Below are 24,719 nucleotides of genomic sequence, written 5' to 3'. Positions count from 1 at the left end.
AGTCCAGAACTATCAGGACAAAAAGGCTCCACGCTTGCAGACAGAAAGTCACCTACGCCTTGAAGTTCCCAGGAGGTAGAAATAATCTTTTTTGCCCTGCCTTTGAACTCACCTACCCAGTACAAAAATACACAGACTGTGATTCACTCTGTGCACTCCAACATTATTTTTATGAAGCATTTTCTCTTTTTTTCCTTTACAGGAAAAACCCCCACTAGTTTTTGGCCAAGTTATAAAGTACCATTTCATGTTTTTGTAGAAACAGACTCCAAGAGCAAGTACAAAGAATTCTGCTAACTCCATGTGGCAGCTTATTTTAATATGTAAAAAGGTACTTTCTGCATGTGTGGCCCCCCAGCATGTACCTTCTGAGCTGCATGTCTCTGTTTCCATGGTAACTCGCTGTATCAGCAGGCTGTGTAATCCTGCATAATACATGAAATTTGAAAATTGTAACTTGCTGGATGAAACAAATTTCACGGGCTTAGTGCAGGTTCTAATATGCTTCAAGAAAAGTTATTCTAAATGGACATATTCATCTAGTAAAACCCAGTTCTCATTTTTGTGACTATACAAATTCTGTATCTATCGTGCCATACAACCTTCCACGACAGCAAGTGCTCCCAACCCACCCAGCACCCTCCTCTGAATAAAGATCACTCTGCTGTAGCAAAAACTTACTTTCCACTACAATAAAACTTCACTATTACTGCTACACAGCATCCAGGCACAACCATTCAGGTCCCTCAACAGTTCCTATTAACAAAGGAAGCAGCCTGCCACACACAGCTGTGGTACAAATTTGACACAAAATGGCACTGGTCCCACCAAAGGTGATGATACAAACTTCAAACCAGCATCAAATATTTTTCTTTCATTCACGATTTCCTCTGGGCAATAAAAACAACTTATCAAAACAAAACCTACCAAACAGGAGACAAAACGAGAATGATAGCCAGGAGAGAAAGTAAACACACAGAGCAACAGCAGAGTAATGTATCACCTACTAATTATCTATATTATCAACAAATTAAGTTATATTGATCCTACAGAAATTGGGACAAACCACACACTAACTTCCATCTCAGCTAAATAAAACATTGCTCTATTACTATCTAGAGTGGCACCCCACCCTGGCTCCTACCAGCAACACAGAATTATCTAGCAAAAAAGTAAAAATCTTGTTTATTGTAGCATTTCTCCTTGTTTCTTTGTCTCTGAATTTGATGTAGTAAGTTTGCTCTTCTTCTTCAACAGCTTTTATGTAATAATTATGACCATTTCACAAAGTTCAGTGCTGGATGATTTTCAGTCCCTTGAATTTTCTGACCATAATTAGTGACTCTGTAGGTCACAAGATCCTTTTGCAGAGGAATACTATGCTAGGAAAAAAAGCCTATCTAAAAATCAACTTTAAACATGCTTTTAAGGCAATTCTGAAGATGAAAAGGAGCAATGACTCTTTACTTTCTATGTTCTAGCAGACAAAGCCACAACAGCCACACTATGGCAGCTCGGCACTGAACAATATCTGGCCCCTGTTCAGGTTTGGTTATTTTTAGCTAAAATTTTTTGCAGTTCTTGATCTTCAGCTAAGATGAGAAAAGCCTGGATATATTTGTTTTATTGAACAACTAGTTTAATTATAACTAATGTATAGAAAAGGAAATATGCAATAACATTTATTTTCCAACTAATACTGTGAGATTGGAAGATATACAAGGGTCTGGCAAAGTCCAAAAATATACATATTTACCTACAAGTTCCCAATTATACATCTCATTTTTTAAAATTCATTAACATATTTTGCATCCGACTTGTTCTCAGAAAATAAATACCTCCTTGAACAGATCAGCATTCTTCATAGATAACCACCACAGTCAGCATCAAATTTGCTCCAATCTAAGTGTACATTTTTGCTTCATTACAAATAAATTAAATAAAATTTATTTGAAAACTGCAAAATGATCAACTAAAGTTGTTTTCTTTATTAAGGAATATTTTTCCAAAAGTTTACATTATACATTTAAATATTACAGGAAATCAAAACAATTTTATAATATTTTGAATGAAAAATCAAAAATATCTACACATCTTCCCCTATTACTGCTTAACGAATAATTTTTCCAGTGAGGTTTTTTTGTTTGGTTTTGTAATATGACCCTTCCAGATAAATGCATCTTACCTGGTGAAAGCAAACCGATTCAAGCCAAATTACAATAGACAGAACACCAGTAAAAGAAACTGCTGTGTTTCAGATAATTGGATATAAGTTAAAATACTCTCATCTGTTTTTCGCAGCAATCATTTGCCTTAACATTATATGACAGACCACTTCTGCCCTCCAAGCATTCTTATTCTGATGCAAGAACTACAAACTGCCAAAGAGAAATGGTGTTTTTCCTGTACTTTGTGTGTCCACTCCAGCTAGAGCCTCATTTTTAACCCCTACATTTCTCAGGTTAATTGCATTCTGCCCACCCAGATTCTCCCTGCAGTTTCAACTGGATTTTGCATTATTCCCTCTCTGTTCTTACCCTCTTGTCCTGCATTGCTGCACATGGTTGAATAGCTTCCACCACTGTCCTGCACCACTGCTTGAAACGATGCTGAACCACAGCTGGAGAAGCCAAAGCAACTTAGAAATACCTTGGGGAAGTTTGCAAATTAACGGCACCATAGAAATGTGGGCTCGTAACACACTCGGAGGAGGTGACGAAGAACAAAATTGCCCCCAAGCGTCATTCAAAGCTTTCAACTGTTTTTCCCTGTTGAGCACAACAGAATTAAACCCAATGACATAAAGGAGTGTAATATTTAAACAAACAGATGCATTCTAACACTGTATACAGCTGTATACAGTGGACTGTGGCAAAGGGTTCTTGAATCATGTTAACCTTTATTGACTTCACTTCTCAAAGCTGACATTTACCAGCATCCACCTGCCAGCCCTTGGGATTTTTCAGGTTGTTTTGGGGTTGGAGAGAGAGGCCTTGAGGTGACATAAGAATAAAGGGAAAAGGTAAGGTAATTTATTTGGTTGAGCTGGTAATAAGACTGACAGCTGGTAAAAGCACATTGCTTTGTTCATGTTGAAGGTAATTTTAACACCAATTTCATAACTAGCATTTTGATTTTAGAGTAGGGACTTCAAATCTGTTAAAATGTCTGGTGCCACAGTAAATTTCACCACGTATTCACTCCTGGCCACTTTGAAACTCTAATGAGAAAACTGCAAGGAGTTCCTCTGGCAACAAAGTGCTGAGTATTTCATAAACTCCGAGCCTGCTTCACCTCCTCAACTCCTACATGCCAGCAACTTCTGATACAAGACATTCCCACAGAGCAAGTCAAATACAGAGTGGTCAAACAGGCCTTTCCTTTCAGCTGAGACACCCTCCTACTGTCCTGCCCACCTTCCACTGGATCACAGCAGCCAGGCAGAGAAGAAAAGCTCCTGCCTGGAGCATAGGCAAGCTGAGAAACAGGCAGGAACTAGAACAAGGACTGGACGGGATGGTGGGCAAGAAGCAGCTGATAAGAAACTCTATATAAGAGAGTAACCCAGATATAAAAATACTGAGAAAGTAATCAGTCAACAAACACCACTCCTGCTCCTACACACTGCATGGAGAAGGGGTCTTAGAAACAGCAAAAGCATGTAATGATTAGAGATGTGTTAAACACATTCTGACAAGCATGGTCACCTGAAGCACTAGAAGCCACCTCATTCACACCTGTCTAATTTTCATTGCTTTATATTGCAAACTTAATTTAGAGTATTTTTATTTAGTTTTTTACATGTTTTCCCCCCATTTAACATTGAATGCATTAGCATTACAAAAAAACCCAAATTTACAGCATTTGAATTTATTGCAAGTTCATCCACATTCTTACAGATTCCCAAGATGATCCCAGAAATTTCTTTCCCAGGATGGAAGATAAAACTGAAACAAACAAGGAAGAGAAAGCAAGCTCTGTTCACCTTCCTAGGAAGAACCGTGGAATGTCCAGATCTGCCATGAACACTCCTCATGCTCAGCCCTATCAAAGAGCCTGATGCACAGAACACCTCAAGCCCTAGCCTGACACCCAAAAGACTACAAGCAGCAATAAAGACTATTCTGTTTGTAACTACAAGCCTGATTAAAAGATTATTTCACATATACTAACAATTCTGAAAAATGCATGATAAATTAGGTCTCTTCACAGGAACAAGATGTTTTCCTTCAAAAGAAAAAAAAAGAAAAAAGAAAACCACTATAATCCCTTCCAAGCAGATTCTTCAAAATCTGTTCAGATGAGGCATCGTTTTTTTCTAAAAAAAAAACAAAAGGTCTCCAATGACATTTTTCCTAGAAACAGTGAAAAACATGATTTCTGCTTGTCAAAAATCCACTTGGTGATATATTCTTTAGCACACTTGAAAGGCTTGTGTATTATAAAAGTAGAAAGTAGCAGCAATGTTAATCTGAAAAAGGCGACAAAAAAATCTACACACGCAATCTGAACTAAACAACACTGTACAAATATGATGTAACAATAAGCCTTTTATCTTACCACTTTCAAAAAAAATTAATAAGATAATGGAAATCTGAAAAAAAAATTATGAAAAAGCAGGCCAGCTTAGAACTGCATGAAAGTTCATATCACTGTCCTCAGAAAATTAAAATCAAAATTGTACTGTATGCCTATTTATACTGAATTACATTTTTGCACCTTAGTGCCCTTTGCTTTAGGGAAAAAAACCACATGTCATTTACAAATGTCTAAGTAATTCAGCAAGGAATCATCTGATCTGTTTGTGAACATTTAAAAATGCAACCTTTACACCAGCTCAAGCACAACACAGTGTCTCACCAGACCTGCTGGTCTCCAGATACTTGTGCCTTGCAAGATCTGTTCATATTAATTAAATGGACCAGAGGATTGCACTGGTCTGTGCAAGCTGAGAACAGGTGATTCACAGCATTAGGATTGCCCACATCTGCTCCTCTCTGAACTGCAGAGGTGAGGACTGGTCTCAGCTCCTTTCAGGAGTAGTACAGGTTGAAGTAATCCAGATTAAAAGAGAGTTTGCCCTTTTCAAACCAAGCACTCAGAAAAAAAGTACACAGTCTCACAAATCAACTAGAAGGACTGAACAAATTTTAGTATGACAATATGCTCCAGAACAATATGTTCAAAATGAAGGTACTGTATTTATATATGAACAGTATGAGGATACAAGGAAAATATCTGAGGACGTGAGAAAAGAGCTCCTGAACAGAAGGAAAAAGAAGAAACTGAAACACTGTAGAGGTACCTGAACCTCTAAAAATAAATAAATAAAAATCAGTTTACCAAGGAAGTTGATTAAGTACTTTTAAGAAATACTTGCTACTGATTTGTTCCTTTTTTACTCAACCATTCTCAAAATAGTGGGAAGGGAAGAAAAAGCACAGGAATGTCATTCCAAGGAAAACATAAGGATCAGAAAAAGAGAACGAACACAAGTACAGGTAAAAGAGAGATGACAACCAGCAGCACTTACCTGAAGCGGGACAGGAGTACTGGGTACAGGCTGCAAGGAACTGTAAGTATGACAATGTATAGGAATAACAACCAAAGAGCAGTAGCAGACAGACAGGCAGGACAACAGAACTAGGCAGGAAAGATACATGGAGCAGGACCTGAACTGGTGTGACCCCTGCAACAGGGCATGGCCAACGCCACCTTCCCAGCAAGGCACAACATGCCAGTGCTGTATTCCTCCACCCTGTCCCAAGCCTTACTCCATCCCTTCCCTTTGCTGCAAGGCAAGAAACAGACCAATTACATCAAGTCTTTCATTCCTATGCAGGGCTAAAGGATAAGCATGTGTCTGATGAAACCTCCTCCTCCCTACCAGCCTCCAGCTCCTTGGACATAAGGTTGTGCAAACGGGGGCAGCTTCTCTCCCCCACAATTCCCCCTTCCTCCCCTTCTTACATTGTCTGACAGTAATTCTTCAAACAGAAGGTGGAGAAGAAGTCCATCTGTTCCTGTTACAATTTCTTCCTTACCTGTATTATCAGGAGCTCTCAATTTGTTATTTATTATTTCTATATATTGTTTCAAATAGCATAAGACTTGCATAAAAGCCACATTACCTCTTCAGGAACCACTACCTGTCATCAGAAGTACCAAAATAAAGCTGGGAGTGATCCACAAGTGAGTTTGGTGAACTTCACAAATAGTGCAAATTCTCCCCACCTCCTTTAGATATATAGATGTAGATATAGATACATATAAAATGGTAAAATTACAATGGTGTCAGCATATCAGAACACCTCATACTGAAAGTGATCCTTAAAGGCAAATGAAAAGCTTGACTTAAAAGAACCAACTTCTTTGCACTGGCTAATTAGTCTGCTCTGTGATCACATGTTTAAGCTTTCACTTATCACTGCTTTTCGAGCTGGGACATTTTATTTACACTAGACTGCTAGCACTAGGCAGTGCTAAAAGCTGCATGTTAATAATAATAATAATCAAAATCAAACAGTAGTCTCAAATGTAAAGTGCCCATGATCAGATCAGATTAAGAAAACAGACCACACAACCAGTCTGATAGGAGAACTTACAGCGCTTGCAAGCTGGTAATTAGAGTTTTGGCAGCAAGGAAAATGAGACTCCAAACAAATCCTAAGCATTGGGGTTTTGGAATTGTCATCTGTACAATGGATCAGTGAAAACCTTATTTTGGAGTAGCTACCTGAAAAGTGGCCAAAAACTGGGCAAAAAGTAACACTTCCAGAATAATTAATTCTATTCTATTAATCAAGTTCTGCCCATTCACTTTTGGTAACTGAGGAGCAGCACATTTGTGCTGCATGAATATATACACACACCTGCAGTACATGTGGAAGACCTCTCAAAAAAGAACCCCACAAAAGAAGACTTGATAACTAGTTCCTTAGTCTCTCATGTAGTTTATAAACCAGGTCATACAACACTGAATTTACATAAAAATCATAACTAAGATATCCAGGGCTGTTGCCCATCTCACCCTCCACTGCTTGAGAAAGTTTCTTAGAGAGGAAAGAAAGCTTACTCTTGAAAGGGATTTAAAGGGTCTGAGCAGTCATTTTACATTCTGCACTTAAACAGACAACTTGAAATTCCATGAGCTTTCATAGCTACACACAACCCAAGTAGAACTCTCTGTAGCTCATCATCCTTTGCTTTTCACATGACATACAAGCCACTACTTCATCACTGAGAAAGTGCATGAGAAAGTTCAAATCATTATCAATTTCTATTCAAAAACAGCATACTGAAAGTAGCACTCACATACAAACCTTCCATGCTCTCTCCCCCCTACTTGTATTTCAAAACGTGATACCTCTAGACAAACCTGCTAACACAGTAACTGAATGGTGCAAGCACACCAGTCACTTGTAAAAAGTTCAGGCATGCACACATACCTGAATGTGTGCATTAAGATGAACTGAGGCAGGATACCTCATGTTACCTCAGGATAAGGGAACACACAAGCAGTAGCGATGGGTAGTTTTCAGGCTCTATACACCCATTTGCCTTGCATTAACTTGTTTCTCTGTCATAAAATAAGACATTTACAGCCAAAATTACATAAATTTATTCTGGACCATTTCTTTTTGTTGGAACTGAATGTAATGTATTTTCATTGTTAATTATGCATCTTCAAAGATGAAGAGGGACCAAACATTACACTGTAAAAGTACAAAACAATGAGAAAATCAGTAGAAGCAGCTCTAAAGCATACTTTTAGATTACCGTGGTATACAACTGATCAGTTTATATTAAATATTTTTGAAAGAGAGCCAGCAAGCTGGTCCAAAGAACCAACAGTGTGCAAACTGTGAATGTCTCCCAGATAACATAATACAGGTTTAAGTGGAAAAGAAAAAAAAAAAAAAGAAAAAAACCCACAGTTTCAGTAGACACTGAAAATCACAGGAGTGAAAGCTGTGACAAACACAGATTTCTCATTCCAAGATTTTACAGGTTGAGAATAACACATAAACATTTGCCTATAGAGACTGAGGTAGTATGTCCCTAGTTTATATACACCATTAGCTTTGAACCTAAGATGAGAGCAGGTTTCTTTTAGTGTTATTAATACAGAGGATCATTAAAGAAACAAGAGGTCACATATAGACTATAACCACTTCAGGATCCTTTCAGGCCACATGACTACTGGTTACCACACTGCATGTTCAAAGATCTAACACACTAATATCCAGCAGTAATGGTTTCACATCTGTTTGCCCTGCTCCATCTTGCACTTGTCTGGAAGGAGTGAGGAGTTTGGGGTTGGGATCCACCTCTGTTTCTTAACCATGGTGACCTTGGCATGGGTCACCCATCCAGGCAGGCTCTCCAAGGCACGTGCTGGAACTGGGTTCTAGCTCCCACCAGCTCACAGCAGGGAAGGCAAAGCAATCCCATTGCCACTGGTGCTGATAAAATTCCCTGTAATTTCTGTGCCTTGGTTTCTCTGCTCTAACGCAAAAGGAATAGTGCATATCATAGTAAGTTAATTCAAAGCTCTAAAAGGCTACAATGTTTTTCTGATACTGCAACAGCAACTTCAGAAATAACTATGATTTTCTCAGGGCTTTTGAAGCAGAACACTTCACCAAAATCAAATGCACATCTTGAGATGAGAGCAGCTGCTCCAGAAAAGAAAAACCAGTTCCTTACTCTCCTCTCTTTTATTTTTACACAACCTGATTTTGAGAAAAACACTTGGATTTTCATTACCACAGGAGGGCAGGAGCATGTAACGCTACTGTGGATTTCTTCTTAGAGAGAGCAGAACAAACAGTGGGAGCTGGAATGCAGAAAGAGCCAAGTCAGAGACCCGGAGCGTGATGAAAATTCAGTCGTACCAGCGGAGTTAACTGCTTGTTAATGAAGGCGTATGCATCCCATCTGCTGACTACAGAAGAGCTGGAATGGTTTCAAAAACAGTCCAAGACAGGCATACCATCAAATATATGATGCAAACGTGTAATCCACACTCAGAAGTTTACCCCACTGATTTTGGCAGGGCCGAGTACAGACCCAGACACACAGAGGCACTGAGGTTGCAGGGTATGAACCGCGTCCTTGTCACACGTTAACTGTCACTGCCCGTGGAGAATAGAAATCCTTCCAGTGGAATTTGTTTATTCATTAATTCTGATTTCAGGAGAAAGTTCTGGCTTGCACCCAACAGCTAATTGGTTCAATAAACAGCATCTCAGTTTAGAAGAAGAAAACATGATACTACAGTGAGAGCATGTAACTGAAACCTCGGTATCTGTTTGGGTATGACTTAGGGTTTCTCAAAAGAGCTGGACTGCAAAGAGACAGTTTTAAAAGACAAGGCAGGATACAGTTTAAAAGCAAAAAATAACTACCAACATTTATCTGAAGACTTCTTACGGAAAAGAGAGAAGAGAAATTACTACTGTAAAAAATGTTCTTAACAATGACCTAAAACCACAGAAAACAAATTTATGGATGAAGCCACGGGAAAAAAAAAATCCAGGTTGTTTTATGTATTGTGTGAATTACAACTCATGGGCATAATATTTAAAGTTTTGTTCCCTCCTAACTAGGCCTGCCACACACAATATGCTACAAAGAAAGCTGCCAAACAGTTTTCTGAATATTCCAAAAAGCAAATATGTAGCCCACCGTGAAAAATAAATATGATAACCTGAAATTTGTCATCATCTGCACACTGTCTAAGAGTTCAAAAAGAGCTAAAGGGACTTACCAAAACAAAATCTGCTGCACAAAGACAAGTTCCCAGGTATCTTAATTCATGCTATTTACTAACATAAATTCCCCTTTTCATGAAAAGTAATCATCTAGAATTTTAAATTCAAAAGAGCTCATGTAACTGCCAGTATTATAAAATTCTCTTTAGGAAGAAATATTTTAGGCTTTGCAAGTACTGTACAATAGCCGTTAGATCTTAAGAACTATTAGAATAGTAATAGTCATAGGTTTAGTACTTTAACAAGAATATTTGAGCTGAGGCTTCATTTAACCTATCCATCCCTTCAATAAGAAAATTATTCAAATCATTCCAACTTATGCATATTTTATAGAATTTTTCTTGGCTTTAGACCCTTTGACTGTTCAGTCATTTCTCTACAAGAAACATTTTTAAAAGTCATATACTCTAAGTGCTATGCCAGAAGCAACAGCAAAATGGGTTTTCATGTTAAGTCCTTCATATTCTGCTATGATCAGCATTTTGCAGGACTACGCAGATGGATTCTCTGGTAGCCCTTCACTTCCTTGTTTAGGAGGTCACTTTTTTGCACTATTTCTGTTTATAAAGATCTATTTTTGACTGCTGTGGACTTTTGTTTACATATTAAGCCACCTGATGCCTCCAGGAGCCATATAGTTTGCCAGTGAAGTCATTTTCTCTTTGCTACACACAGTGACTCCCTGCAACTACAGCTCTAAACAGGAGCTGGTATTTACAGCAATCTGCAAAAGACTCCTGTCTGTGAAGTTATCCCTCAGAATTAAAAGAAATGCACAGTTCTGCTTTTCTGCAGTGGAGGGGGAAGGGGGATATAAAAGAGCGCAAAACTCTAACATCACAATTTCAGAAATACAACTGTTCATCTAATGAAGAGATTAACGATTACGCAATTGTTTCCTTGCCTTGGATCGCTGAGGTTGATGGGGGGTTGTTGAGAGAAGCATTGAGAGAGATTATAAGAGTTTTTTAATTTTTTTTTTATGAGAATGGAACAAATTCCAGTCTTTTGCTAGATTAAGTCTAACAGATAAAAAAAATAAAAGTGCAGCTAAGACCCTGAACCTTTCCATGGCACAATGCACTTTACTCAGCACCTGCAGCTGCACTGTATGCAAGAGCTTCAGCCAATCACCTACAAATTTACTACAACCTTCACTACTGTGCTACACAAGCTTTAACTTACAGTATCACACTGAATTGCTTTGTTAAAAAAAAAACCTATGTAACAGTTCAAACAGTAAAAAAAAAAAAAAAAATTTTGATTTAAGTATTTCGACAGAACATGAGTATTTTGTCCCATGATAATTCTCAATAACCACGATTAATGCTGTGTATTACAAAACAGATTATAACTTTCAGCATCCAAAAAATTACAACAGTGAGAAACCTTATTATACAGAAGACTGGACAGTTCACATGCTACAATTACACAGACTACCACTACTGCCAGTCACAGGACAGAAGCCTCATAATGAACATAGAGCAAAATCCCCTGTTTGCCAAGATTTAGATGACTGGGACACAGGCAAGAGAAAGGAAAAGAGAGAACTCTGACTCCCCACAATCACTGCTTCACCTCGGCTACAAACAAATATCAGGCCCTGGTCGTTTTGGCTGCCAGTCAGGTATTTCTTCATAAAAGTAATAAATACACCACTTTTTTTTCCTTGTCAGCACAACATGCCAGACGAATGGATCACTCTGACCATTCAGACTCTCACAAAACAACTCTCCAATTTCTGATTTAATACGAAGTCCTATTAGGATGGAGACACTGAAAACATAGATCTAAGTACAACAGCAAATCCTAAAGCAGTTTTGAAATACTAAACCAACCTTATCTTTAATATCTAATGGATAATTAAAATCCATATGTATCTATACATGAAGTATAGATATACTACAGCTTAGGGTTCTCAGGTGTCAGGGTTTCAGGATTTTTTTTATTCTTTCACATAACATTATTCAACCTTTCATTTTCATGACCATCACTATAAATAATCATTCTAAACCTCTAGCAGACACAAGTTTTTGACAGAATAAGTGTTAAAAATACTGTATTATTGTAATACGTGTGTTGTTTGCAGCACTACACAGAATACTTCATATGTAAGTGAATCATCAATCATCATATAGAAATCCTAAGTAAATTTAGGATTCTTGCAATACTATCACTTACTGTTTCAGAAAACTTTTTTTGTAACTTTAATTCTAACAATGTCATTCAACTTAACCTGAATAACTATTACTGCTTTAACGTATACAAACAAGTGGAAGACTGACAAGCTACTAACATCAGAAATATTAAAAAGAAATACTAACATTTTATTTAAATATAGCTTTCTTGCTGCAGTTCTCACACACTAAATCACGTAAGACAGAGCAAACCCTAGGATTAGAACTGATTAGCCAAAAAATAAAATAACTTTCATGTATTACCCTTCCCAAAATTTATATAATTATATTAATAACAAGACTATAACCACAAGAAATTAATTCACATCTTCAAAAGCTGGCATCCTGCGATATTAAAAAGTCTCTATGCATCTACTAATCACTAAAAGTAAGGTACGTGATACCAATCACTGTTCTGTTTAACAACTCTGTAAAGCAAACTTCTGACAGACAGGTGATGGCAATCTGCCACCAGTTCCCAAAAAGAGTGTCTGCTTTCAGTCACATCACGGTATTGACACTTTCAAAGGAAATTTGGGGTGCTTCTCGTGTAGTCATAAGTCAACAAACGTTTCAGCACCAAAACAATGGTGGCACAATGTTTCACATTCCTTATGCACAAAATACTCTCACAGACATCCATAGGATTTCTGGAATTAATGCAAAACCAAATCTCAAGCAAACGTGTTTTGCAACCCCAAATATAGCGAGTTTAGAAATAGTTGGTAAAAAACTGCTCAAGCTTGAATTTCTTTTTGCCTCCAAGTGCATGTATCAACCTGTGGGCTGAAAGGAGTGGGAGACTAGAACATGGCTAAGTTAAAATTGCACCTCATCACAAACAGGCTTCACTATTTAATAAAGATGCACTTCAGAACCCCTCTCCAAAGCAATACCAACCACGAACAAGATCTGTGCTACAGAAAGAACCTATTTTAAAGCCGAGCAGTCAAAGCAGTGAGTGAATTGAGACGTGCTGCAATATTTATGCAGACATTATAATGCAAATGGTAAGGTATTAGAAAGGCTATTTGCATTGGTGCACAGCCCCTTCAGTCTACGTACAATGGCAACAGAAAGAACAATTAGGATGCATGCATAACAAAAAGCCTCCGACCACAGGGTAGGCAGGTCCACTGAACCGGATACAATATCCACGGGATCAACTGGGCTCCATGGAAATACTGCCTGCTGGATCACACCATACATCGTGTTCATACTTAGAATATGAAGCGTTCTTAGACACAAGAGCACATAGAGGATTAGCATAGCAAAGGTAAGGGCAAGCTACAACCAATTTAACACGAGCACTAGTCACAAGTTTCACAGGACGAGCAATAGGGCTGAGGCACAGCTCCTCTCTACAAAACCCCAACACCACCAACAGAGGAGCAGCAAACTTTCAGCTAGGCTAAAAAAAGAATAAATGAAAACGGGGTACACAATCCCCTGTGGAAAAAAAAAAAAAATACTCTCCGGCACCTGTTGTAAGACAAAGGGAGGCGAGAGTGGAAATTAGCACCCAGTGAACATCCACTTTGAGAACACAGGCTATGCTTTTGCAGAGAAAGCAAAAAAACAAACAAATAGGTTCAAGTATTTGGGTCTTTTTGTTTTTTTAACGTGTACCCCTTAATGGTAAAACAATACTAAAAGAACCAAGTATACGGGCATGCCAGACTCTTTTAAGAAGTTCTTTGACCGCATCCTAGTATTTACACCAATTCACAGCCTCTTAATATATCCTCACTTTCTACAATTATATGATGGGCTCTGTTCTCCAATGTATTTCCCTTGCAGAGCAATACAGATAAAGTACTTCTTAAGCTGCGACAATCTTAAAACAGTCTAAAATTACTACTTGGTATAAAATCACTTTTTAAAAAGTGATTAAAAACTGTACATAATTTCTGTACAAAATATACATTATCTAGAGGTTAATGATGGAAAAATTCTTAGTAATTAATATTCCCTTTTCATCCAGAGACCTGGATATGCTGCAAATGCCTTTACTGAACCAAATTTGATGTCGCAGAATTCCCAGATTTAATAGTACGTGATGTGTATTTCACAACACAGTCAAGGCCAAGCAGTGCAGCAAAAAACAAGCAAATTAAGGGCAATGGCTAATACTGCAAACATTACCTGCTTATTATAACAACCTGTTACATTTTATCCCAGTCCATTTTGTAACACAGCAAGACTACTGTATCAAAGAGAGGAGACTATGTCAACCAGTACAATTTTCACGTAAACAAGGGTTCTTTTTATCTGTACAATCAGTTATAACCGGCTGTTCAATCTTCGCTACCGCGTCCTCCCCAGCCCTCTCACATGCACACAAACCCACCAGAAAGGGAGAAACAGAAATATCTCCTCTGAGATGCAGTTGCAGGCAGTAAAAATAAATACAAGGTATTACGACAGCAGAGCAGAAAGCAAGCGTTGCTCCAATTAAAAGAGCATCCACAAAGCTGTCACACAGAAAGATGAAATCAAAAGCAATGAGCCTCGAAGCATTTTGGGTGGGAAACGCCACCAGCCAAGCTGAGCAGGAGGGTACAGCGGGCTGGATGTGGGTACACGTTCCTGGCTGGGGGGCGGGAGCTACCCTGCACCCAGAAAAGCACAGAGCCACTCAAAATTCAGTGCTGAGGAGGGCAGGGGCGAGGGGGGCATCGCGGTGAGCCATCCCAGGGGCTGCAGCAGGCCATGGAAAGGGGCAAGCGCTGCCTTCCCCTCCTGCACACACAAGTTTTCATCTTTCTTCAGACAAGAAGGAGAACCTGCTGCTAAAGAGAAACGTCTCCTTCTTATCACCCACCCAAATTCTCCACGATGGTATTTTGGAACCACTGAGATCTCTTAACGTAGTTTTATTTCCTTATTTATTTCCTTATTATCACAGTAAACCTTCCCAAAAGAGAGCTTTGTTATTTACTGGGCTTCCTCAGGCTTGTCAAGAAGGGATCATAAAAGGTGACTCTTCTCATTCCAAATACGCAGAAGATACTTTGACAGCCCTAATTCCTAATTAGCACACACAGGCACATACAAACACCTATTCCACGGGTGCCATACACAGGCCAGCAGCCGCTGACTTGCGCGGTGACAAGACGGGACGGCCACACACACCCCGCTCCAGCAGAAATATTCTTTTCTAGAAAGCCACAGCCAAGTAACAATCAATCCAAGGGTTTCCTAAAAGGCACGCGCACAGCAGTGATCTTCCAAGCAATTAATTTCTGTACATAGGCTAACAGTGCAGGAAGACAGCTGGAGAAAATATTCCTCGTCTGAAGGAATTCCTTCAATCACACAGAATTCCTGGAGGAGAATACACCCGTCAGTGCGATTTAAGTGTCAACATAACAAAGGAACGCCCCTCCCAGCACCTCCTGCCTTACAGATCTGTTACGCTGGAAAGGAAAAACTAGACCAGGAAGAGCAGCTATTCGCAATCAGCGCTGCTCATCGACCCTACCCTTGCCATCACCCCTAAGAAAAAAATGCTAGGGGTTGTTTAACATTTCTAGAAAGAGCAGATAGAGGGACGTGGAAGAAGACAGCATCCTCTTTGAGGATCCCTCGCTATTCCTCAAAGGAAGGCGCTGGACACAAAGGAGAGCTTTGTCTGGAATCATGTTTCTGTATTACAAGATTACATATAAAATTAGTTTTGCCTGATGTACATGTTTTGCCTTGCCACACGTACAGAAATGCTAACAGCTGACAAACAGCCTAAAATTAAAGGAATCTGGCTTCAAATTAGTACAATAATCTCCCGTTTTACTCATCCAGAGCAAAGAATAATTACATAGAAAAGCAAAATAGTCAATCCAAATCATTCAATGGGAATTAAAAGGATAAGGGTGTTACTAAAATTAAAATGTATGCACAGCAGTGTAATAACAAATTCATAAGATACAGTAAATCTTTCCCAAAACCAGGCTAGGATTATATCAAGATCACCATACAACATATGCCTGAAATATGGCTGTAAATAAGTGTGACTTAATTTGACCACCACCTACTTCAAGCCCTTGATTTTATAAATAGAAGTATACCATAATGACTAGTGATTAAAAATAAAAATAAAAACACACAGTTTAGAAGGTAAAAGAAATACATAAGGTCAAATGTGCAAACAAGAAACAGTAGAAAATTAAGACTCTGAAGGTAATTACTAAAACCATCTTAATTTCTAATTTGATAGTCCAAAAAAATCACGATCAAGTACTGCACCAGCGACAATACACACGATTACAACTTCTTGATCATGCATATTCTGCCTCAAAAGCGTCTGCACATGTGCAGAACTGAATGCTTCCACAGTCCCATCTCAAACACACAACTTAAAAATTACCAGCACTATTTCAGTACTTTGTAACTGTTTTCTCACACATCGTGACTTTTTATTCCACGTGCATACCTGCTCCTAAATAAGATGGACACGTCAAGCAGCAACCCAGTTTCACCACACTTCAGTTCTGCTGAATTTTCATATAGCTCACACCCAGTCGCAATTTTAGTCAACACACAGAGCCGTTCACCTTACTAAGGTTACTACAGCTTTTGAGGCATTCCCCAGAGAAAGATACGTACAACTCGGTGAAAACGCCTTCTCCAGCCACAAATACACGCGGGAAGCTGTCACACCGCTTTTCTCTGTCACACCTCTCTGTTTTAAATACCGGGAAAATCACCTGGCTAGACAGGAAGGCGACGACTTTTGAAACGAGATTCTGTCTCTCTGGCTCCATCAGAACTGCCACAATAAATACATCGGCTGAAACAGGAAAAGAGTCTCACGCCTATGCGAGGGTGGGGGACCGCACTGACACGGGCAGAGGCAGCTGTAATCATTACCCGAACGCCGGTAATCATTACCCTGAGCGCCACCGCCACTACACACACGACAAGTCCCTTAAATGTCTCTTTGCCAGCTCCCGGTACCGGGACTCGGAGGGGAGGAGGAGAGGTGAGGCTGTGAGACGGAGCTTCCTCCTTTCTTTTTTCTGTTGTTGTTGTGGTGGTGGCGGTCGATGCCATCGCCCGGCAGCGCAGGGGAGCGGGGCAGCCCCTCCGCCGGGGCCAGCGGGGCCATCAGCCGCCCCCCCTGCCCCGGCCTCGCCGTGCCGGAGTGGGGGCGGGCACGGACACCCCGCCGATGCCCCACCAGCCCCACCTGCGCCCCGGCCCTCCCCGCCTTTGTGCCCGCGGCCTCCCGCCGCCCCCGCCCGCCGCCCGCTGCCCGCCGAGCCCCCCGCCCGCCGCCCCCGCCCCGCACCGTGCGGCTCCGCCATCCTCCCGCGGCGCGCTCGGCACCCGCTGCCCGCCCGGCCCTGCCCTGCCGGCCACCGTCTGTGCGCACCGAGCCGTCACGGGACCGCCCGCCCACGGCCCTCCCGCGGCACTCGGGGCGGGACCGCGGACACCGAGCGCTTCCAGGTTACGGCGGAAGCGCCGCGTTACCCCTGGCGACGGCGGGAGCGGGGCGGGAGCGCAGCCGTGCGGGACCGGGGCCGTGCGGGACGGGGCTGTGCTGGCTGCACCGCCGCGCTCCCGGGGCCCGCTCCAGCGTCCCCCCGGCTCCCCGAGCAGGGCTCCCCGAGCAGGGCTCCCCGAGCAGGGCTCCCCGAGCAGGGCTCCCCGCTGTCTCTGCGCTGATCCCGTGTCCCGCAAGCCTCGCACCCGCCGGGCAGCCTGGACGGGGACCCTGCGCTCCGCACATCCCAGTGGAACCTACCGTGGTGCCACCGCTGTCGAGATCCCCCCGGGTGAGGAGGTCAGCCCCACAGCTCCGCCGGTGACTGACTGCAACTCGAATTAAAGTATTACAACAAACAGGAAGTGTTTTCCTGCCATCCCAACAGTTTAACTGGAGAATTTGCCCCCAGCACAGGCAGGATCAGAAATTCTGATACAATGACCTGGTATGAAGTCACTCTCCTCAGTGCTGTGTTCATGGCATTGCCACCCCGCTCTTGCTGCAAGTCACCTTTAGGTACTGAGACATTGCCAAAGAGATGGGCCAGGGGACTGTGACATTTCCACATTTCCTTTTTTGACAAAATCAGGACTATCCCCAGTTGGCAAATACTATGATCTCCGAGCAATGTGCTGACTGTTTTGTCTGTAGGAGATATCACAACCAAACTGCCCTTGCAAGGGATACGTGGGAGCTGCAAGAAATGGCAACAGCCATTCAGAAGGTAACAGCCATACCTCCGTGTAGACAAGTACACTCAAGTGTGGCAGAGCATCTGTGATCACTCATCCTTTGATTTTGGATGGATTTAAAAGCAAGTTCTTTGACGACTTGTTATAACAGATCTTTTGGTATTTTGCTGAGAAAGGTTTAGCTTTTTAATGCTAAATTCTCAGGTGGTTGCAATCAGTTCCCCTTTCAAACCTAGACAGATTCTGCACTGCAGTAGTATCTTAACTTTCTAATTTCTAAAACACATTCAGCTAGTGGGAGTCTACTAACTGATCTCAGTACTTGCTGCTCTGGACTGGTCCCACTGGCTCACGTTTGAAACAAACAGCAGCCACCTCGGCTGAATCAAAACCATTTGGTAGCTATTTCCTACATCAGATAGTCAAATCTGAGATTTTGCTATTTCCATCAGGTTTTTTACAACTTTTGGCAACCATCTAGGGCGGTTTCAGTGAAACAAGGCTACCCACATTCAATTTTTTGGGTTCTGCCAATTTCCTTTGTGTGAGTCTTTGGCAAACCAGGCAGTTCAATGTGGTTACATGGGTTTTTACTAATAAATGCTGGACAGCATTAAAAGCAGAATTGACTTTTTGGCATAGTGGGTCACAGGGCAGAAACCAAGTGTAATTTCCTAGTGACGATATTTATTACAATGACTAGATGTTTATTTGTTTTTATTACTCAGTAAAACTTGTGTCAACGGCGCAAAATCCTCTACAAGACATGGAAATACACACTTTGCCCTGAAAGCTTGGAATCTGAAATAAGTGTTTCTTGTGTGACTTATTTGAACACACTCTTCTGTAATAAAAGACTGTAGTGTGTATTCACCAGACGCAGGGAGGATCTGAATGTTTTGTTGACCATGTACCTTTACATTTCTCAGGCTCTTTGTGTGCAAAGTGCCACTGCCCAGTTGCCTTAGCACTGAGGTATTTACAAAGGATACATGTTACTCTGGTTCTTTCAGAGATTCTGTTTCTGTTTCTACTATCTTTGCTTTCAAAATTATGATTTGAAATCTAAAAAAAATATTGCTTTATACTCAAAAACCCTGATTTGCTCTTTTCATAACAAAACATAAAACTGAAAAGCTGATATAAAGCAGAGCAGGACAATTGTCACTATATGAGGTATAAGCCAAGAAATTTACACTGGTAACTCCACCCTTCTGCTGCAATCCCTTAAATATGTCAAATGAGATTAGACCAATACTGTGGTAATACTTGTGCCAACAATCAGAACTAACAGACATTTTTGCAAAGGCAGAATTCATATGCACAAGATTTGTTTTTAATCTGCACAAATGGAGTAGTTAATTTTATACCCTCTTACTGGATGCTGGAAAGCTCCGCTCTCAGACTCCCGGTCTCCATCAGTACTGTTTGTCCCCAGATCTCATTGGTGCAGACCTGTCCCAGTGCAGAAGGCAAGTATAAGAGTCACAACCCTTACAATTATTAGTTAGGGGTCTCTCAGGGTCAGGAGACTGTGCTGACATTTTGAACCATGTGGTACTGTGACTGAGTACCTCTCCTTAAGATAACTCCACAGATAGCAAGTCAGAGGTTCCTCAGTCTTCATTGCCCCAGAAAACCCACAGGACTGTGCAAGGACCTTGAATTACTGCGATCCACACTGAAATGAATTAAGGTTCTGAATTAAGGTTTCACTGTCAGTTGCATTTGAACATTGCCTAACTTTTAAAGGCTTGGCTTTTCAAGCTTCCTAATGCTCCTGTAATACCGGTAGCATTTCCTGTGTTCCTGAAAAGGACAGCTGTCAATGCAAGATCATGCAGCATCACAGCACCTCCGTGGGTCATCAGCCATGCTGACACCTTTGTGTGCCCAACACAGACTTCTGTCCCTTTTACTCAAAGAGAAGCAGCAGCACAGGACTGTTATCCTCCATCTAAATCAGCAGCAGAGGGGGATGACTGTTGGAATTTGGATTATTCAATGGATTCATAAGACTATGGCTAAGGCTATTCAGTATTTACACAGTTGTTTCAAGCATATTTCTACAAAGCAGTGTGATTTACTAAGAGCTAGCTCTTACACAATGAGCTAAAATAAAGCAATTAATTAGTTAAACTTGCTTAAGCTGACCACAAGATCAATCTAGCAACTTCAGAATCATCTTTGACTGAATTCAGATACCTCTGATATAATGGTCCCACTTGCCTTTTCTTAATTTAGTGGCTGCCAGACTAATGAATTGACCCTTTCTCTCTTGGTCATGTGGCCTTTTCACTACCTCCTCCCAACTGTAAAATTTTTGTCATGTAACTACAAGAAAGCCTGCTCTCCTCCCCCAGGCAGGCAGCTGCCGCTGTGTCCAAGGACACTCGGCTCCAGTAGTTTCTGTACCACAGGCTGGGGCAGACAGCACAAGAAGCAAATTCTTTGCTGGCTGAGCCAATATGAAGGCCAGCCTCAGGGAAGCTCTGTTCCACTTCCAGCTCTGCAAGTCAGGATGTCCCAGCGAGCACAGCCCGTTGGGCCCCTTTCCACCCACATACCCCTCTGCTCTGCCCTGTGCGGGGCTGCTTCCCACAGCTCTTCCCTGCTACTCCATTCCCTTCCCCTTTGCCTGTGCCTGGCCTCCACTTTCAGAGTTGGATCGCTTGTTCCTTCCCCAGGCTGCCTCTCCTTTCTTAACTTCCAATAGGGTCTCCAACTTTGGTTCCCTACATCAGGTCCTAGTTCAGTCTCTTACCTGGTTCTTCATGTCACCGCCTATCCCCCTGACTTCCTTCACTTTTCCTTCTTGTTTCTTGTACTGGCAAACTGAATTCTGCCAGTTCCTTACCAGCCAGTCTCAGCATAAAACTCCTCTAATTCCCTGTTTCTCTTTCTTTGTGTATCTCAATTTCCCTCTATCCCATCTCAAATCTCCAAGTTCCCTGTCCTAGGTTTTTATCTTTTCATCCACACCTCAGTCTATCAGATCTTCCTGCCCTATCCTATCCCTTTTCCTTTTGAATAATTGCTTTCTCAGAAGTTTGGCTTCATTCTCTTAGCCAAAGTTAGTAACGGGTCTCTATTCTGGGAGAGAGAAGCATGTTTTGAAGGCTGATGGCACAACAAAGCCCACTTCATTTTGTGACTATCATACCCATCACAAAAATAGTGTATGCCTTTGTCATTCTTTTCTGTCTTCCCCCTGATTGTCACTTTGGCTCCACTGCCTTTATTATGAGTATACAAAGACAGGGAAGGCTGGACCAGTTGGCACAACTCAGAAGCTGAAGGGTACAGAGTAAGGCACAGAAACCATGCCTGGAGGATGCACGTGGACAGTCAGAGCCCTTGTCAATGTCTAGAAGCTGATACTGCAATCGAGTGCCTGACACCAAGCTCTGTCCCATTGAAAACAGAGACTGCCTCCCCAGAGCAGAAGTTTCTGCTTGGGGCAAGGTGCCTTTGCAATACAAAGGAGGATGCAAAGAAGGAGAACCTCAAAATGTGGTTCTCTGTTGAAGGACTCAGTACAGTAAGATGTTGCTATTTTTACTCTCTGTTCCTTTTATATGTTCAGAGCCAGGTCTGCTTACTTGAAGTTATTTTTGCTTTTTTCTCCATTTTTTTTCTACAAAGCAAATGTATGATAAAAGGACCGAGTACCTATGTTCTCAAAAACAAGCAGCATGATTTAGGGTTGTAGAACTTTGTGTAAAAAACAATTTTTGTCCTGCCAGCTTCAACTTTCAACTCATTAGCCACCTATCTATGTCTATTAGCAATTTTTTAAGCAGGCTTCCTAGGTCTTACAGGAGCTCTTCCAGATGGAACGACAGGACATATCAACACTAAAACAGCACATCCAAAATGCCATGCATGAAGTTATTTTCTCTTACTTGTATGCACACAAACTTCTTCCAGTATGCACTGTGTCCTAACTGCCCCTGGGCCAGCAGTTCTTCGGTTTATTTAGTTCAAGAGAAAACTGCAAATCCAGCAGGCTATCAAGAAGCTAATCTTCAGTTATACAAATGGAGAGTCAACCAGTTCAAACAATTTCTCTTTCAAAGTCAACACAACAAACAAACAAGCAAGAGCTTTTTCATTCACAAGAGACAATAAACTATTTTTTTAGTGTAGCTATTCTACACAGGATAGGATCGGCTGTTAGAAACTCCTACTTTTCTCTGCAGTGAAAAGACAGAGCAAATTAAAGGCTTCAGTTGCCTGTACTTTGAAAGGGGAGAAAGGCCAGAATGAAAAACTCAGTTAAACTAAAACAGATGCTGATTATTCCAGCTCCAATCAGGGCATCCCTAAAGAAATCAACCTTTCTTGACTTCGTTCTTCTGGTACTTGCAAAGCCATTTCTGACATCGCAGGGTAATTCAAAAGGACAAAGCAGGATCCAACAGGAAATTCTGTGCTTCTCCAAGCTGAGGTTTGCAGCACCTGAATTTTAGTAGGCAGTGGGCCTACCAAGAACTAACCATGTCCAGGACTAGTGTAACTCCCACAATTAAGGGGCAAGAGGGGATGGGTATTCACAAAAGCTAGTTTAAATCTAACGAGGTTGAGCTTTGCCTGTAGTTAATAAGATAAGACTATGCTTAGGCACTCTGAATCATATTCTGAAGAAATCACTTTTTCCATTGACCTCATTCAGACCCTGGGGAGTTGAGCTTTCCAAGGGAAAAGCCACTTCCTCCCCAGGAAAGTGCATTCAAGTCTAAGTGGCCCTGGGTTCCCCAGCTCTTTACATGCCGCACATTGCTTTTGGACTCGGATGCTGCACAAGTGCTGTGGGTCTGTGTGCCTGCAGGTGGTACAAGGCATCTCCTACCACTGTACCTGTTTCACTTGGCTCTTGTGTCAGTCTTCTAAAACTGGCTGGCACCAATAATCTGGTATGGTGTGGCTTAGATTTCATTTACACTGCATGTTGTTTCATGCCTTCAAAGGTCCGTGAAGATTAGTACCAGGCTGACTGGTATGGCATGGTATGTAGGAATGCGAGTGTAGCCCAAGTTTTCCTCTGCTGAACTTTATACAAGGGCATATCCTGACTCTGTTCCACATAAAAGAGGGGGCAGGCTTCCACTTCCCTGCATTCCTCTCTGATCTTCCAGTTCTCAACAGTCACAACAGAGTGGCAGTGTAGCCCATCTTTCTAAGGGAGAGCCTGACAACAACCAGTTCTGTACTGGATCATTTTCAGCTGATAAAGGTGTGAAGCCAAAGGAAGGAGGCTCCCACAGTATACAAGAAAGGGGAAAGGTCTCTGGGAGTGGTGGCTTCAGGAAGGCAGAACAATTTTTATTACAAGCTTTTTTTGAGATTGCTGTAAACAACTCAACTGGGTCCTAAAAGTGACTGGGAGTGGCAGCACGTCCATGCTGAGCTGTGTAAAACAGTTGCCCCGTGCCCAGACACGTATCACTGCCAGCAGGTTAACCAAGGCCACAGGCAGAGGCAGTTTTACTTAGGATTACATCTTGTCACTGCTGCGAGCTCTGCTGTCTGAAAGGTGGGAGAAGATGAAGTGGCTGAATAGGAGAGTCCCCAGGAAAACAAACAAACAAACAAACAACCCACATTCACATTCCCACAAACAGAAAAATATTCTTTAAAAGTAACTCGGGAAGAAAAAGTTGAGTTTGAATAAAATATTTGCCTGTTGGTCTTAATAGCTGCAGCTCTGCTATTTTCTCTTCCTCTTCCAGGCTGTCAGCAGGGATTGAGTGTTCTCCTAGAGCTAGGGATGGGTTTCCTGAGTGGTGACAAATAGCAGTAAAGCCTGAAGTGAATTCCAATCCTAATATAAATTGCTCTTTCCTGCAGAACAGAGAGGGATGAAAAATAAAACAAATCAGAAAATAGTATGTAATGAGTAATCTTACAGTTCAGCTAGAGGAAGTGAAAAGAACCACCCCAATAATGATGCTGGCTCAGTTAGGGAGCCAGGCATTATAGGGAGTACACCTGTAGAGGAAAGTTTCAGCTGAGGATTTCTAAAAAAAAAAACAAACCTGAAAACCAGATCATTCAGGTGCAAATAGATCTTCCAAAAGGACATCATGAAACTCTTTCTGCCCAGAGCCATGAAAAGTAGAGCAGCGTGAGTGCCAGCAACCCTAATACTTATTATTATTGTTGTATTGCAGAAGAGCCTTGATCTGTGTGCAGGGGGCTGTGCAAGAAGTGTTTCGATTCAGAGGTAGAAGACCAGAAAAATTACATACATTTGTCACAGACACAGGGAGCATGAGGAAAGAAAAGCAGTCAGTGTGCTGCCAAGTTTTTTTATAGGCCATACGGACATTGAGAGTGTTGGAGAGAGCTCTGAAAGATTATTTTTTCAACACACATTAATAAGGGGCTGGTTGCAAGGCTGTGAGGAAGCACAGACATATTTGAAATGGTAGCAAGTTGGCAGTGGAACTGGTCATCACAAGCTGATCTCAGGAAAGAGCTGACATCCCGGTAATAGTCTGGAACAGATGAACAGGGATGGGCTAGGGAAAGACAGGTCTTGAAAAGGAAGGCATTTGACACACACAAAAAAAGAGAGAGT

The 24,719-nt window shown here is 41.4% G+C and overlaps 1 protein-coding gene and 2 long non-coding RNA genes across 7 annotated transcripts in view; 1 reads left to right on the top strand and 2 right to left on the bottom strand.

Moving 5' to 3' along the window:
* SHOC2 (SHOC2 leucine rich repeat scaffold protein) overlaps positions 1-17,351 on the bottom strand; it is a 63,815-nt gene extending 46,464 nt beyond the window's left edge. Inside the window, exon 1 of one of the 3 annotated variants that reach the window (XM_064663288.1) lies at positions 17,244-17,351. The gene's annotated coding sequence lies outside the window, so the exon portion shown is untranslated. Of the gene's footprint in view, positions 1-16,558; positions 16,578-16,659; positions 16,778-17,243 lie in introns of those variants that run through there. The other 2 variants (XM_064663289.1, XM_064663290.1) reach the window with 2 other exon arrangements.
* Positions 17,352-17,591: 240 nt separating this feature from the next.
* Positions 17,592-24,719, top strand: part of LOC135418224 (uncharacterized) — a 9,524-nt gene continuing 2,396 nt past the window's right edge. The window contains exon 1 of the long non-coding RNA XR_010432346.1: positions 17,592-18,168. This is a non-coding gene — a long non-coding RNA (uncharacterized LOC135418224). The remainder of the gene's footprint in view (positions 18,169-24,719) is intronic.
* The window catches only part of LOC135418222 (uncharacterized), a 6,039-nt gene continuing 4,753 nt past the window's right edge, over positions 23,434-24,719 (bottom strand). For all 3 annotated transcript variants that reach the window (XR_010432342.1, XR_010432343.1, XR_010432344.1), the window contains one exon: positions 23,434-23,980. This is a non-coding gene — a long non-coding RNA (uncharacterized LOC135418222). The remainder of the gene's footprint in view (positions 23,981-24,719) is intronic.

The sequence above is a fragment of the Pseudopipra pipra genome, chromosome 8 (genome assembly GCF_036250125.1).
Source record: "Pseudopipra pipra isolate bDixPip1 chromosome 8, bDixPip1.hap1, whole genome shotgun sequence".
Classification (NCBI taxonomy): domain Eukaryota; kingdom Metazoa; phylum Chordata; class Aves; order Passeriformes; family Pipridae; genus Pseudopipra; species Pseudopipra pipra.
Note: the sequence above shows the minus strand (reverse complement) of the source record. Positions and strands in the feature narration are given on the sequence as shown.